Source organism: Chamaea fasciata, unplaced genomic scaffold, assembly GCF_029207755.1.
Source record: "Chamaea fasciata isolate MVZ Bird 193981 ecotype frontalis unplaced genomic scaffold, bChaFas1.0.hap1 SCAF_16, whole genome shotgun sequence".
Taxonomy (NCBI): Eukaryota; Metazoa; Chordata; class Aves; order Passeriformes; family Sylviidae; genus Chamaea; species Chamaea fasciata.
In genome coordinates this window covers 710,404-720,700 of record NW_027094101.1, presented here as the reverse complement: position 1 = coordinate 720,700, position 10,297 = coordinate 710,404, and positions in this window count along the sequence as shown.

The following is a 10,297-nucleotide window of genomic DNA, read 5'->3' as shown; positions in this document are numbered from 1 at the left end:
GCAGAGATCCATTCAAAACACTCCCCCAACTCCACAGAAATAATTTCCCACACCCCATAAAACTTCTCCCTTCTAATCATAATGAATAAAAGGGAAAAGTCCCAAATATTAAAATACTCACTAGCAGCTGTGAATCTACCTTTGTTTTTCACCCAGCAAGTGATCATCTACAGTACAGGAAACCATCTTGGAAAAACAGTCTACAATATTTATGTCAAGATACTTTAAAAACCAGACGTTTGTTTTTATTTATGTATTCTGTTCAGGACAAGAGACCGGCATTACTTTGCTATACTGTATCTTAAAAAAGTACTGTAGGTGATAGGATCTGTGCCCCTTGGACATTAACTAGTTTTTTACCCCAGCTACATCAACAATTCATTCTGTGTGGTTCTTAGTGTGTTCAAAATAATGGAGGGACTGCTTGACTTCTTCCGTTCTTACCCTGAGCATCGTGGCAGTTTGTGCCATTTAGCTAAACAGACCAAAGAAAAGAATTCTTCCTGTAATTCCTGAAGACAGGAATAAGATGACCCACTACCTTTCCAAACACCAAAGACAGCTAAGAATCCTAAAATCATTGAAATAAAATAATGAAGTTGAAAATTTTATATTTTTCATTTCTTTTATATGTGCAATTAATCCCCTCTGAAGTAAGAGGATGAAAGAAAATCAAATGTGGAAGTAAATATTTTTAGTATATTATTACCAAGAAGTAAAAAATGTGCCACATTGAGGGGTTTTTATAATATTACTTTAGACTTTTTTTTTTTTTTTGGCTTAAAGATCTTAGGTTTAAAGTATCAGTATTGAAGACTTAAATCTGCTTGGAAGTTAAAAGCCTAAAAGCTTTTCGGGTTAAAGTTTAAATCCTTTTGTCAAATGTTTTTACACATTTTTAGGCCTGACATTGGAGGCGGAGGGAGGGAAAGGAAGGAAAAGGACAAAGCAGAGGGAAAAGAAGACAGAAGGGGAAGGACGGCTGGAACAGGTTTTGGGGCTAGAGGTTTCTCCGTGTTTATTTCTGAATATGGTGTCTCCTGGTGCCCCTCGCTTCTGTACAGAAATATTTCACTGTTCCAATCCCGTTCCAATGGAGCCTCCTGGTGGTGACAGAGAAGCCTTTGTCAAAGCCCAACCTGTTCCCTTCCCTTGGCAAAGGTCTTAAAAAGCTGAGCTTTCCATCAAGTCCTGCACATCCTGCGGTGAGCACAAGTTAAAACGTGGCTCAGCTTTGGCCGTGGAAGGTCCATTTTGGGATGGGCTTGAAACGGCTCTGTTGAACACGATGCAGCGATCCAAGCCCTGCTCTCTTCTCACAGGAACTGCCCCTGCAGCCCCCAGCTACAAAAACCTTGGCAGGTAAACCCAACGCAGCAATGGACACGGTATTGATTCCAAAGAATTATCTTCTCCTTAACGGTACCTAAATTATTACATGTTACACCTCAGGCATTAAGTTTAGGGAGCTGCTAGAAATTAAATTTTAACATTTTTCTTTTACATTCCCTAGAATTGTGGTTTTCTTCTGTTGTATTGATCGCTTCAAGCTTTTTTTCTTTCATTTCACTCTGATAATACAGAATTTCAGTGGAAGGCTTCTCTTTAATCAAGTATATCCAAAACTATGTATCAATTGGCAGAGTTGTATCTGTTTCCTTAGATTTCTTAAAACAACCAAAAATTATTGTAAAAATGCAAAATTATATATCCAAAAGTTCACACAAGCGAAAGCAATACTTGATTTGCAGCAAACTATTTAGAACATCATCTAATTGCCTGAGGACATATCCCATACCTTAAAACCTTTACACTTAAAGATTAACTTGTTTTAAAAACCCCAAATTAAAACTTAAGGCTTTTAGATATCTTACTGAACCTTATCTTTTATATTTTGGGAAAAGGCCAAAAAAGATATGAAACTATTTTTGTAAAACTTGTGAAAGCTTTTAACAAAAGGACGAGACTGCATATTTGTCACACGTAATTCTTTTATACTTTTAGATGTGAAAGAACAAAAAGTTTTAGAGTCCAAAGGCTTTTTTTGAACAACTGTATTTTTGTAAGGTTTTTTTTTTTCATGAAACATATGGTCAGCATAAAACAGGAGGCTGACAATTCACAGAACTATACCTCCTGTAGGATTAGCTAAAAGAATTTCAGCACAACAAAATACAATCAGTCTAAAGACATGAGAAATTCCTGTTCTCCGTAACAACCAAATGTCCCCACAAAAAAAAAAAAAAGCCTTGCAGTCTTATCATTTTAGTACTAATGCACCAATACCTCCCATGAGAAATGCTCTTGTATTAGTAGCTACGTTACTGACATTTTTATTTATTGTTTCGTATTTTCAATTTCACTGCCTAAGAAATTAGTCTTCAATTTGCCGTTGTTCATGGCTCCTATGCAATGGGCTGGGAACAGGTAAATGGATGATGCAAGGTAACTCGAAGAGGCAGGAACACTGTCAGGAGCTTTAACTCTGTAATAAAGAGGCCTGGCCCTTCAGCAGAAAAACTCCAGCGTGTCTCCCAACAGGACAGCATCAAAGCGGGAGTCATCAACATCCCCTCCTTTGAATTTCTTTAATCACACTGAAAAGAACTGGATTGTAGTCTTGAAAAAAAATCTCGAAGATCAACCAATAGGAGCTCTACATAGATTTTTTCTGTTCTTAATGCAACAGCAAAGGGAGCTGTGACAGCCAGGAGGTTTCAGCGTGACCATGCAGTCACCCGTCAGTTTCCAAGCAGGCATTAATGCCCCTGGGGGTGTCTGTATCTGCATCCCTCACCTGAGGAACAGGTGCGGCTGCTGAGGTTTCCTCCTGCATTGCCACAAGAGCATTCACCTCTTTCTCCAGTTCGGAGACTTTCTGCTGCAACAGAGCACAAACACAGCAAGGATTAACACAGCTCACCTGGAATAAGAAGTTGTGTATTACTGGTGTATGAAGTGAAAAAATTGCAATAGAAAATAGAACTACTATTAATTTATCTCTGTCACAAAAAATAAATGAATTGTGTGCTTTGGGGGTCTTTCTTTAAGGTACCATAAGAGTCACATGTGAGTCACACACAAAAAACGCACACAGTTACACAGAGAAACTTACTAGTGATGTTTTAACTATTTCTTCGTGGGTTTTGGTGCATTCTACTTGTCCAACTCTTCTCTTTAAACATTCAACTTCTTGATTAAAGAAGTCATTATTTAAAATACGCATCTGCTCACCAGTCATACGTTTAATCTAGAATAAAGAAAAGCTGTGTTTCAAATCTAAAAATGTAAACTCAAATGAATGCCTGTATGAAACAACTGCTAAATTTAAGTTTTTCCACAGTTTCAGGAAGAGTAGTACTTTTCTTTTTATTGTTTATCTGACATTTCTGGCAGGTACAGACCATAGAATTTTCTGCCTTGGCGCTCTCCATTGCACTTAGGTCACATTGCATAAAGGAGGTGCCCCAATAGGCCTATCTTCTAAAATGTAAAGGGGTAAAATTAGTATGGTTGCATTACCATTAGCAAAAGAATGGTAGCAAAATACAGCTTTGGACTTTTTTTTAATAAGTTTTTAATTTCCCTACATATAAAATTAAGGATTTTACTTTCTACAGGACTGATGATCAAAAATTGCTGAGAGGCAAATTTCAAGCAGAGTACTCATGAGCAAGTGAAGCTTGTTAACCTGAGAAATAAAAAAAAAATAAAATCTAATGATCATAGAAAGACGAATAATAAAATTTTAAATATCTTATAAATATTTCAGATTATTCCTGTTAAAATCATTTGTTGATTTTACACACCAGACATATATCCGTGATACCAGCTACAAGGAAAAACTGCCTGTGTAAGCAGGACTAGAGTGCATCCTAATGTCAGGAAAATAAAAATTTTATGACAGTGTATTTCCTAGGGAAAAAAGTCTCCATTAAAAAACAGATAAACTCCTGATCATTATTCTCTGCATGAAGTATTTGCTTTCTGCCTCTGTGATAAAACACAAATTTCCCTTCTCCCAAAGCCTTCTGGCACCTGATCAGTGAATTCAGTAGCAACTGCATTCTCACGTGTGTGCACAAATATTTCCCTCCAGTCCTGCAGACTGCCTGCTGATTTTTCTGGCTCCTCAGGCTTCCCCCTACCACCAAATACTACCTGAGCTCTGTGTCCACACCTCCTCAGCACCTTCCTCCCACCTTTCCACCCAGAAGTTCCTCTGCAGCATCAGGGACTGACCACTGGAGTCCCAGGGGTAGCATACATTGGGAGGCACAAGACTGGGAGTTCAGTTTCATGGAAGAAAGTGCTGGAATTAAGATGTTTCAGTGACTTGCAGCAGTCATAGAAATGCTCTAAGCAGTACAGCATAGCTGAACTATTGGAATGCAAGGCACATCACCAGAAAATAATAAAATCAAGCTTTCTGTTGAACACAAAACAATTCAAACATTTCAATCGCCACACATTACCTTTGCCAAAAGACTTTCTTTATTTTCTGCCATTGTACAAATACTCCTCTTCTTGCTTCTCTCTGTAATGTTAATGCATTTACACTGGGTATTTCCTCTGCTTACAGGGACTACCTGCTTCCTTTCAGTGTCCCCTGAGGGAAAAAATGAAGAAAAAGCCACCATCAACCTTTCAAATTTCTTTCAACATAAATAATTACAATGCGGGCCAGTGGAGGGAGTTGTATCACTCCAACCGCTGATGTTCCACCTTAAATTGCTGCAGCAGTTTGCTACTGAAATAGAATTGGGACACAGTATTTTGTGCTAAGAGAAACAAACCCCAAAACCTCAGACAAAAGCCTGTGGAGGGAAGAGAACAGAAACAAGATTATTAATTAATTAATTGCTGCTATTAGTTTTCTCACTTCAAACCCCCTTTTCTTTCTTTTTTCCTCTTCCAGGGACAGAAACATGCGCTCTACTTTGAAACAAACAAGTAAAAGAAGCCAAGTTTTTATTTTCTACAGAAATAACACTGAGATACGCCTGACAATATTTCCTACCCCATTCTGGGCCAGTGCCTCTCATCTCTGTTGTACTTAAAAGTTTTTTGACACATCACAGAAAACACTTAAATTCCTTTCCCACGAATAGGGATTTTTAAGTCTTATCAGCTGAGATGTTGTCCTCGGAGGCATGTCAGAACCATCTTCAATTAAGAAACATTCTTTTCTTAGTACCAGCAAATGAAATCTCTCCTCCTACATTTACAAAAGGAACATTTCATAGAGGAAATTACTCTTTAGGGTTTATAGTGAGGTAATACATTCCACTCAACACCAACTTTGTGTTGGTACTGAAGCAGCAATTCCCCTACTAAGCTACTTGGTACAGAGCTCAGCACATTACTTTTTAAACATTTACCCTAATTAAGAAATTGCGATTTGTGTAAGCCAGAACACCTCCACAAATCAGTTTTATAGAAGACTGTATTTTTTTCACAGGGGCAAAAATATGGTGGAATTCTCAGGCATTTTTGTCTTCATCTGCCATCCCCCCCACCTTGACCCCCAGCATTTAAATGTTGGTTTGCATCTGAATTTTTGTCGTAAATTATCTCAGGCCCAGGATTTTGACACTGTAATAGTCTGAGCAACATTTACACCAAAAGAACATTCTTGTCAGCCACTGTTCTGACTGCTGCTCAGAACACTGGTTATGTTTTTCATTTAGCACTGAAGGCACATTTGATTCAGAAAACACTTTTAACACAATCCTGACTTTTGCAGATTGCACATAAGACGCTTGGCTGAAGAAAATTATGTCTAGTTTGCAAGACACATAAAATCTCCTCTCTTGAGGTGTTCCTTACTTTATAAATCTTTTACTTCGTTTTGATTCCTTAGATACATCAATTTCTTTTTCTCTCAAACGCTTCTGCAAATATCCTTCTGCGTCCTGTAAGAAAGAACTGGATTTTAAAACCAAATACATGAAGTAACTCATATCTGAGGTCTTTATTTTTTGTGGTTGTGAAATAAATCCTATTTTAAATAATTTTAGAGCAGGAAAACATCAAGCCGTCAGAAGTGTGAGTCTCGTTCAAAGTGAGAACGTAGGTTTAAAGACAATGTGGGTTTAAAGATACCTGTTTCAGTTACATGTCTTTAATCTTTTAGTGAAAATCTCACATAACCCCTACATCCTAGTCTTTTATTCGCCTTCCATCCAGAAACGCGTCCTCGCGCCGATGTGACCACATCCACCGCGTGAATTTCTCACAAGTTACAGCAAACCTTGTGGGCATTGCCAAGAGCTTAGTGGTGTAAGCTCCCGACCCTTCTTTGCCGGTACAGGTCACAGCCCACCCTACGGCAGCAAAGCCTGCCGCAGCTCCTGCCTGTGCTCCCACCTCACCGCCCTCGGGGCCCCTGCCCCGCAGGGACCCCCGAGGCCAAACGCCTCCCTGGCCCTGGCGAAGCCAAGGAGTTTGGAGAGGCTCCAAAGGCTTGGCGTACCGTCCCTGGAGGTGTTTGAGAGACATCTGAATGTGGTGCCGGCGGATGCGGTTTAATGGCTTACGGATGATTCTGGTTGGAGCGGACGACGTTAAAGTCGTCTCCTTCACCCTGGATGACTGCATGACTCTACAGAATGGGGTGGCACTGGCGGCCACAGTCCTGCTCCCCCCTGCCCGGGGCGCCCAGGAGGCCGGGCTGGGCGGAGGAGCCCGAGGAGCGGCCGGGCCCAGCCCGGCGCCGGCTGCCAGGGCGGCCGTGAGGCGGGCGCGCAGGCCGCGCAAGGCCGGCCCGCTCGGGGCGGCACACGGGCGCTGCCCGGAGCCGCTCCCTCGCCTCGCACCCGGCGCCCTCCCGGGGGACCCACCGCCCTCCCTCCCCTGGGCGGCGGGCCGGGCCCGCCGGGTCCTACCGGAGCGCTGAGGGGCCGCGAGGGCGGCGGGCCGGCCGGAGGGGCGGCCGGCGCGGGATCCCCGCACGCTGCTGCCCCTCATCGCCGCAGCCCGCGACATGTCGCGACTTCCCCGGTTTCCCCGGAAGTCTCGCTAGCGGCTGGTTACCAATTCGACCTTTACCTTAGCCGCAGGCATCAGTTGTTACCGGTGAGAACTCTCCGGTAGCGCCCGGCGACGACGGGCACAAAGTGGAAGAGAAGCAGCGTCGCCTCGGCACGAGGAAGGGCTCTCCCCGAGGGCGCCGGGCGGGCACAGCTGCCCGGGCCGCGGGCCTGGCGCTGCGCTCGCTCTGGACGGGACCTCGTGTGGCGGCCCCGGCGCGTTCGGCCTCGGGCCGGGCGCCGCTGCCCCGGCGCGGCCCGCTCAGAACACGCGCGGCTCTCGGAGCCGGGGCGGAAAGTCAGGGCCGCGTGGAAGATCGCGCAGGCTTCTCCAAGCGCGTGTGTAATGGCACCGTCGGTGTGTTTCTGGCTAATGAACGCGCGTACCTTCCTGAGCCCTGTGCCCACGTTAGGCGGAGTTCGCCCCGTGCATCCGGCGCTGGAGTAAAGTCGTGCCCTGCTTCTTAAGACTGCATTGCGAGGGGCTTTATTCCGTGTTCGTGGTGACGCTGGGCACGGGGCAGCGCTCACGCTGCCTTGTGAGGGGAACGGGGACCGTGGGCTGGAACTGGGGCCAGACTCGGCACAATTCCATGGTTTCTGCCCCAGCTGCGTGATCGCCGAGAAAGCACACAGAATTCAGAAATAAGGTTTCTGAGATACTTACAGACTCGTGGTGGTAGGGAAATACAGCTTCCTCGTGACAAATCCCAGTGGCAGGAATGGTTTCTCTCCTCAGTAGGAGGATGTCCTGCTCGAAACGAGCCTTGCTGAAAGGCTGAGGTTTATATAAATAACAGTGTTTCTCTTCTTGTCTGTGACAAGTCCGAATACATTTTTTTCCATGCTTTCTGTTTCCTTTCTAAAATAATTTATTGCTCCTTTCTAAAATAAATTCATGCAATTGTTATATGATGATTCATCGTTAAGTCGGGTATTTCTTTATTCCAGCACAGCATATTGGCAAATCCTATTCCATGAACAAACTCTTGCAGTGAAATAAGTCTGGTTTTTGTCCTGCGCAGTTAACTGGGCCGGTGGCAGCAAAGAGAAAGTTCCGGAAGTTTTCCCAGGCTGTAGCTCCTTGCTGTCTGCTCGAGAGAGTGCAAACCTTGGGATCTCAGACCGGAGGGCCTCGCTCAGGAGCAGCTCAATAGCAGTGGCCGTGGCAAAGCTCCAGCTGCCCTAAGCTGGTTCTAGGCATGGAAAACTCCTCTGTGTTAAATCCCAGGGTAAGACAACCCATCTCTGTAATGTTCTCCGACCCTCCTGACATGAGGATGTGTTCATCCAGCAGAAAATACTGTAAAATACACTTAAAAACTTGAAAAGAGAAACATTGTTTTTTCCCAGGAAACCTGAATCTTGAAATCTGAATGTTGCTTTGTCAATGTTTACAAATATAAGCCCATTTGTGTCCTCCTTGTGGATTTGTTTATTTCCGTGAATTTCCATACACAGCTGTTTCTTTCATGAGCAATGCCAGGGTGTGCTGGTTAGCTGTTCCTCCCAGCGTAACCTCAAGCTTTTCCATTTTGCCACATAGTAGGTATTTAATGAATTAGAGTATAATAGCTGAAGGATATTTAGGACTTACGCTAAAAAAATTGTTTCTCTGTTAAACCCAGTGAACATTTTATGATTTATTGCTTATGTTGAAACATTTGATACTGCACTAAGAGGCTCCTGAGATGCTTCATTTTAGTAGATTTGTTATTTACATAACAGAGTAGTCTAAAACTGTCAACACTGACATTTTATTCATGGTGTTGTTGTGCATTAAAGCTTGTGAGACGCTAATGATTAGTCCAATGATTGATTTGGAAACAATATTTTGAGTGCATTTGTTACTGTGACAGTTTTTCAGAGGAGAGGACAGTTTTTCCTCTCTGTGCAGTCTAAGTCTTCAGAATAAGCGAGGATGTTCCAAATGTGCATTCATAAAGGGAACTGTTGTTTTCATCTAGGTACAAGAAAAGATTCTGCCCTGGTTTTGTTTGATCTTCAGAAGCTGTCTCTTTGCATAACTGTGTGAGGAGCTGAGAGTGAGAGCCCTAGCCCTAGCCCTCTCTAAAATACTGGCATTTTTATAAAGTGATACCATTCACTTTCAGTAGTAACATTAATTTTATACATCTTTACATATATACCCAAAGATATTAATGAAAATTAGAATGGTAGTTCGGAGACTGTGTAAGTCTAAGGATATATCTTCCATTCATAACTATGCATAGTGTTTTATTAGCTGAAAAGGAGCTTGTGAAGCTTTTTTGGAAGGAAAATCATTTCAAATCCTCAAATGCAGTCTGCTGTGAGTAGCACTGGTAAATAAAGCTGGGATGAAAGGCTGTTTGAACACTTAAAAATGTAATAATTTGCATTCAGGTTTTTTTTTTTTTGTTGTTGTTGTTTTATCCTGAGGTGAAGAGTAGCAGCACAGAGGAGCGATGGATGACCTTTTTCAAATTAAAATTTTTTGTCTTGCTGGGTTTAGTCAAAAACTCACAGAAATACAGTGGGACTTGGGGTTTATTTTTATTTTTCTCTGAAAGGTCTGTGACATGAATGATTTCCAGTAATCAGAATGATTTATTATGTTTCCAGTTCCTTTAGTTACTCCACCATTGCTCAGACTACAATCTTACATGGCAATTCTATTTAGAGTGTAAGATCTCGTGCATTTTTCCTCAGTGGCCATTAAACAACATTATTTAAATGGGTGTTTTAAAGATTTTTTTAAAATCAAACAGAAATTCTTTAAGCACGTATTGGTGGAAGTTGGGTTGAGTTCTCATCTTTGTACGATCATTTCCTCGTCTCTGTCCTCTGGAGGGAGGTAAAAGCACTTGTGTCTCCTCAGTGTCCTGACCTGAGGTCAAACTTTGACTTCTGTCTCCATTAGCAATTAAGTTCAGAACAGTAGCACAGTTTTGAAGGGAACGCCCTGATCATTTCAATTTTGTTCATGTACGTGGCCAGTTCTTAAAGCACTGATTGCACGTACATATCAGATGCCTTTCAAAGGACTGAAAGCCAGAAGCTCTGCTCCAAATGGATTTTGATGCCTGCTGAGACCTTTGTGTTCTGAATCTGCCCCCAGAAGCTCTGGAGTGGTGGTAGGAGCACTTTGAGGTCTCACTGGAGATGCCTCATTACCTCCTGAGGGGATCACGTCCCTGTGCCTGGGCAGCATCAGCTGTAGGAAGATTGAGTAAAGAAGGACGTTTGGCCCAGCACTCTGCCCACTGCACAGTGGCAGAAATGGG